This window comes from Lathyrus oleraceus, chromosome 6 (genome assembly GCF_024323335.1).
Source record: "Lathyrus oleraceus cultivar Zhongwan6 chromosome 6, CAAS_Psat_ZW6_1.0, whole genome shotgun sequence".
Taxonomy (NCBI): Eukaryota; Viridiplantae; Streptophyta; class Magnoliopsida; order Fabales; family Fabaceae; genus Lathyrus; species Lathyrus oleraceus.
The window spans coordinates 299778871-299786144 of NC_066584.1; the positions used below are offsets into that span (position 1 = coordinate 299778871).

The 7274-nt window shown below is 37.5% G+C and overlaps 1 long non-coding RNA gene across 1 annotated transcript; it reads right to left on the bottom strand.

Annotated features, from left to right (window-relative positions):
- Window positions 1-686: 686 nt before the first annotated feature.
- On the bottom strand, window positions 687-3197 carry LOC127096761 (uncharacterized). Its single transcript, XR_007792804.1, has 2 exons — window positions 2030-3197; window positions 687-1914 (listed from the first exon to the last, which is right to left on the bottom strand). It is a non-coding gene; the product is annotated as an uncharacterized LOC127096761 (long non-coding RNA).
- Window positions 3198-7274: the final 4077 nt, after the last annotated feature.

Below are 7274 nucleotides of genomic sequence, written 5' to 3' on the forward strand. Positions count from 1 at the left end.
TTGCTTGTGTGGTCTTTGACCATTAATGTACATAATAACAACAAAAACCCTAAAAATAAATTGTGTGGACTGTCGGCTTGATCTTGGACAAATGGACTTAGAACTTAGACAACATTCTTATGCTAAAGGACTTTGCCAATGCCAACTTTCTGTGAAACCAAGTGCTTGCAATTTGAAACTTCATATGATACATCATTCAAGATCCCTCTGAGTTCATCTGCAATATGATCATTGTGAAGCTGTTATTTTGAACCTGTGACTTGTGGAATCCATCTGTTACATGGGCTAATCTGAAGAAGATCATGGAATGGCTAAAACTTGGATGTGGCTATCTTTATTTGATGCATTTATCTTCAAGATAATATAATTGTTCATTTGTGTGTTGCTTGATTCTAAATGTCCAACAAAATTCTGGGTTTCTATTGACATTCTTGTCTATTGGATTGCTGCCCATTTGGTCAGATATTTTCAACTATTAACTTTTAATTTTGTGCATAGGATTAGTCTCTTCATCCTCATCCCATTTCAGGTCAAAAATAACTAACTCATTCAAACCATTTGAGGCCTTTGTGCCTTTCAAACTTAATTTTTGTTAAAAGCAATGCATCCATTTTGAAGTTTTTATCACGAACTACGAGGTTTTGATCCCTCATTTTTATGTTGGTACGTAGGCACAAGTCCGAAGGTCTTGTCAAACACAAAAATATAATTAATAAATTCTTTTCTCATCCACCCACTCTATTTGTTTGTAAACATCATTTTTGTACCAAATAAATATGCACACAAAAAAGGTGTCCTAGGAGTACCTAGGATACTTTTGGTGCTAACACCTTCCCTATGTGTAACCAACCCCCTTACCTGTAATCTCTGACATTTTATTAGTTTTGATTTGAAAACTTCTTACTTTTGGATCTTGTTCTTAATTTTTCCCTTTTCCCTTGGAAATAATAAAAGCGCGGTGGCGACTCTTGTTATTTGATCTCTAGCTTATCCATAGCTTGATGATCATGAATTTACTGCTACACATGGCATGAGAAAACCAATGACATGAATACATCTTGCAGCAAGACACATCGTCGCACCAACTTGTACGCATGAACCTTGTCCTAAAAAGTTTCCTTGCTCTACTTGCATCAAACCATGGCACCATGACCTTCTATTGCAGCCTAGTAATGCCCTGAATTCGCAGACTTATTTCATACACCAAATAATCACTCAACTTCATTCTATTTTCAATCCAAACTCCTTAATCCACGTCTTCATCTTCACTCCCTCCAATTATCGCTCTCGAACTTCGTTCTTCTACTCACTATCCTCACTCCTGGTTTGTCGCCTGGTCCGGAGCCACTTCCTCTTATCCTTCGTCAATTTATGTTTCTCAACATTTTTCCGATTGCATTTCCTTGCCGATTCATTCTCCGGTTTGAGTTATAGTCACTTCTAACGTCCCTCACGCTTCTTCCGTCTCGATAGAGCCAGATACTGAGGATGATTGGAAAATTCTGGAACTCAATTCTGAACAAGCTGAAGCTCAAATTCTCAATCAAGTTAGGATTTTTCATGAAGGGATAAGGTTTCCATTTGTGTTTGAATGGTCACACTGTTATCACATTCTATGTTGCTTCTGTCTTTCCCAAGAATGCGGTGGTACAACTCATGCTAAGAGCTGAGGCTAATGTTACTCCAAAGACACGCAAAAGAAATTCAGATTCGCCAGGCGATTCACATGTCGGTTCCAATAGTAAAGAGCATACTGCAAAGATGTTGCTTCATTGACAAGAACTAAATGATGGGCTTACTCCGGTTGCTTTTATTCATCCAGAAATAGCCAAGCGCTTCTCATTTAATATGCTTCAGTTGGTCTCCATAGTGCCAACAGTATTATCCAAAGAGAATGTTAAAAATTTCCAGAACCTGCATCACAACAATCAATTCATACAAATCAATTCAAGAACCAGAATTAAACGGAAACTACGATGCATATATCTACAGCTGCTTCTAGCCAACTATCTTCACCATTCAAGCATACCAGCTGCATACAGAACGGCAGCGGAACCTAACCGACGGTAACACGTAAGCCACGCCAGCTGCAAAGTCGCTCCATAAACCAATGGTGAAGCTGTAGAACCTGCGTCAAACATCATATCAACCTATCCATCAACAAAACCCATCCTGCAGAAGACATTCCACATATAAGACATTTCAATTAACTCATCATTCACTCCATTTAACAAAAACTTCACTTAACATTAACAACCAACATACCATTCACCCTTTATGGACTGCACTAACCAAAATCCTAAAGCTAACCTAACTTACACTCCACAACCATTGGATTTTATCATGGTTCAACTAACTAATTCATTTGTTACTAACTAACTGGGTTAGGGATTCAACTCAGTGAGTGGAAAATAACTAACTCCAAACCAACTCCTAACTAATTCCAGACCTGAATCCAAACCTATCCTAATCCCAAGCCTAAGCACTATAAATCATCATCTCCTTCATCATTTTTAGGCCTTGATAATTAGCACCTTCAATCCTCTAAAATCATCTTCGAATCTCTATCTCTCACCCTCACCACACGCTCATCACCATAACTGTAGAGCTTCAACATTAGAAGCTTTAACAGTTGAGCTCTACCTTAATCCACACCTCACACCGCTCAACAATACTCAACAACTCGGCGCTCACGGTCACAAATACATGACAACAATGTGAAGAAGAAGAAGAAGGAGATCAAAAAGGCAAAAGAAAAAGAATCAAGAGAAAGTTCGATCCGGGTTAGTTTTCGACTCAACACGTTTTGTTTTCTTCTGTTAGCATACATAATAGAGTGAATGGACTCAATGAGTGGTGGAATTCATGAGCCACGACAGCGACGAGTAAACGTGGCAACGAATAAACACGATGGCGGAAAACGCCATTTGTTGAAAAGAATGCGAGGCATAATCCGAAGGTAGAACACCCGGGTGATGCTGAGTGGTGAATGTAGGCTAGAGACGCTATGAGCTACAACATGGACGCTGGAGACGGAGAAGATCTGATCGGAATCTAAATAAATCTTGCCGCATGTCAACTCTTTTGTTCCTTGGCAAGTTAGGGTCGGACCGCGTCTGGGCTTAGGGCCCAAATGGTTCGTGTTACCTTCAACCATCATTAACCTGAATTGAACAAAATCGGGCATGCACCCTCTGTTTCTCTAAGGCCCGTTTGTCGCACATACATGCATCGCTCTGGATTTTCTGCCCACTGCATTCCTTTTCGTGGGCCACCACTTGATTCTTTTGAGGCCCATTCCTTTTTCTTGGGCCTGGTTGTGATGTTTCTAGATTAATTAGTAATTATGTGCAATTAGTAATTTAGGATTTAGATTAGTATTTAAGTAATTAGGTTCATTAAGTTTAGATTAACTTAATTAGGATAATTGGATTAGAATGTTATTTTTTAGAAATTAATTATATTTTTCCTTAAGTAACATGAGTTTGATGAGAAACGTTAAAAGGTTTGATTAGTTAATTGGAGTTTTCTTTAGAATGTTAATTAAACTTCATAATTGATCTTAGAATTTTAGTTTGATACTTTTTAGAATTTAAGCTAATTAGACCTTTTTTAGGTAGGATTTAGATGATTTTAATTAGAATTTTCATGGTTAGAAATTTAATCCAATATGCATGATTTTGTGATATGACCATTTTACCCTTTGGGGGTGATTTTGATGTTTTAGCCATATAACCACATGTTCCTTTAGCATTCTAACATATAATTTTTAATCAAGATTTTGACTAACATTAACATGCTCCCCTAGGATTGTAACATAGGTTTTTAATCAACTTTAATCAATCATAACATGTACACTTAGATTAGCTTGATTAATTCTAACCATTAAATTAGGTTTTAACCTAAAATTCCAAATAATTTCAAGCCCTCCGATTTGAATTGATCAAAAGGAATTTTGATCAATTAAATCCTTTGAACTTGTATAATCCCACAGTCCAATTTGAATGACCAAAAGACCCTTGGTCATTTAACAAGACTTGTTTCTCTAAGCTGTAGAGCTCGAAGCCTCAAGTCAAGATCTTCAATCAAGGCATCCTCAGTCATACCAAGCAGCGGATACTACAAGCAATCAAAGGTGGAAAATTACAAGAGCTTGTTAAATCAAAGTTAGAATTGTATGGCATGAGCCGTAAGTAATAGAGAAGGAGTGAGACTGGAGAATTCCTACCCCCATTCTGAATATCTTTGGGTATGGGACAAATGACCCAACGCTCATCATATTCACCTTTATTCATAGACTTTAGCACAATTCTAATCATACATTTGGCAAGTCTCTCCCTCTTCACAAAGGAAAGCAAGGACTACATCAACAACTTATCAATCATGAATCGAGTTGTACGACATGAGCCTTAAGCAATAGAGAAGGAGTGGGACTGGAGAATTCCTACCCCCATTCTGAATAACTTTGGGTATGGGACGAATGACCCAACGTTCATTGTATTCACCTCTATTCATAGACTTTAGTGCAATTCGAATCGAACGATTGATAAGGTCTTCATCAATACAAGAAACAACAACAAAGATCCTCCTCTCCCCACTTGAAATTTAGAATAAGAATTACATGTCATGAGCCTTAAGTAGTAAAGAAGGAATAAGACTGGAGCTTTCCTACACTTATTTTGGATATCTTTGGATGCGAGACGTTGGCTTGTTGCTTATCATATTCACCTTTACTCATAGACTTTAGTGTGATTCTTATCAAATAACTATCAAGTCTACTCCACTCTTTCATTCAATCATCTTCTTTTGCCTCAATCATCTTACTTTCAGCCCTAGTGGGCTGAACTACGAAAGCTATGTTTTCCTTATTGCACTATAAGGATACGTAGGTAGGAGAACCCAGTTTCTTCGCGAGCTACCCTATTTATCAATCAATCATTCTTCACTCATTCTATCAATACCATCCTTTTTGAGATCAATCATACTTCTCCTTGGACTCCTTGTCTGTCCTTTTAGGACGATTTAACGACAGACCACCTCATGAATCGAGAGTTGTTTGGGACTATGCCTGAACACTTAATTCAGTCTTTCCTTTTGGCTTTACCCTACAGTGGCAGTCTTACTAGCCCACATACTTGTAAATGCAGATCTTGCTCTTCGATTTAGAGTATATCTCCTTCTTGGATCCAAGATACTATTCTTATTTAATCTCGAACTGTTTGTTCCCTTTCCAGTGATACACTATTCCTTGTATTATACAGTACTACAATCATTCCTTGAAATGGTGTTTGTCTTATGAGTCCCTGTTGCTTAGACAAATATCTCTCTCCTTGTTTCATGGTAGTTAATCTCTGAAATTGGGTTTGTCTTGTGAGTCCCCAATTTCATAGATTATACTCTTCATCACAGTATATGTCTCTTTCTATTCTCATGGTTCCAAACTACGATTGTTCTGACTTTCTCATTGCACAATGAGAATACGTAGGCACGAGGATGTGAATCCTTGGCGAGCATATTTCTAATTATTCCTCCTTCGCCTTAGGGCATCATTCATATCTTTCACTATTCATTACCTACCTTCGATCATAAATCATTCACCCAATGACAGATTATCCGTTTGACATCAAAATACACTTTCTTTGGAATTCTATACACACCCTTTCAGGACACCTAATGTAAAGTCCGCATTTCTACCTAGAGTTGTTTGGGATTGTGCCAAACACTTAATTCCTTCTTTTTTGGCTAATCACCCTATAGTGGCGGTCCTACTAGTCCACGTATTGGCTAAAGTTGTTTCCCTCTATGGTAAAGATTCCATTTCTCTTATGGATTCCAATAAACTTTCATCTTTCGGTTTCAAACAATACTTCTTCAGTCACTTAACACCTAATATTCAATTATGTGACTTTGGTCACTTCACTCCATTCATCTCAACGATGCTTTCATACTCTACCTTCATTCACTCCATGTGATATACCAGTTATCTTTAAGCCAAACACATTATCTCTTTGTGCTCCATCTTGCGTCACCTTGTGAACCAAGAGATGTTTGAGACTGTGCCCAAACACTTAATTCCTTCTTTTCGGCTTTACCCTATAGTGGCGGTCTTACCAGCCCACATACTGTTAATAACCACCTTACTCTTGGGTTCATCTTTTCACCCTTGTTGGAGTTCAAAACACAATCCTTTGGTTCAGACCTTACTTTGATCACACTTCTTTTCATCTCCTACCACTAGTTATTCGAACTACGGAGCTCTGAATTCCTCATTGCACTATGAGGATATATAGGCATGAGGGCCCCAATCCTCACTGAGCACTTTATCTATTTTGTTTCCTTTCCCCCATTCTTTTGTGAGTAACCCTTAGATATCATACATATTCGAGCGAGAATAATCGAAACGGTTCCCATGGAGTACCATGGATGTTTTGGGGTGCTAATATTTTCCCCTTGCATAACTGACTTCCTTACCCAGCATGTCTCTTTCCCCCGGGTTTTATCGATGTTTTCCCTTTCCTTCGAGAATAAATAAAGTTCAATGGCAACTTTGTTGTATGTTCGAGAGTGCGATACGTTTGGGTATATCTCTGCTAGCTTCATCTTTTAAAAAAAATAATAAGAAAAGGGGCACAAATGGGCCAAAAATTTGAATGGGGTTGTTAGTCCTTTTTATCTTTTTGAAATTTGAAGTCAATATGATTAAGTTTATTTACAAAATTGATTAAGAAAAGATTTAAAATTCAATGGCATAAGGCCAAAGTTTCTAATCATTAAACAAAGTCTAAGTTTAAAATCACAAGCAAAGAAGTTTTTGAAAAGAGAGAGAGATTTGAAATTTAAGAAGTGGGAGGAGATGAAGAGGCTATCTTAAGCACAAATTAAAAGTTAAGAGTTGAAAAGATCTGACAAATGGGATGCAATCCAACTGACAAGAATGTCATATAGGAAACCCATTTTCCCTTTGGACTTTGAATCAAGCAATAATCAATAAGCAATTGGCAATATCTAGACATAATTAAGGCATCAAATAAAGATGGTCACATCAAAGCAAGCAATCCCAAAAGCTAGCAGTCTTCTTTGTCTTCTCATGTATCAGATGAAATATTCCTTAATCAACTCATAGCAAAGCATCAGACACAAGGTTAAAATAGAAATTAACACCAAGACAAAGTAGCAGATGAATTCAAACAAAACTCAATGTTTGCATCAGATGAAGGCTCAGTTCATAGTAGCTTGGTCTCAAAATGTTAGCATTGGACAAGTCCTTTTTGCAT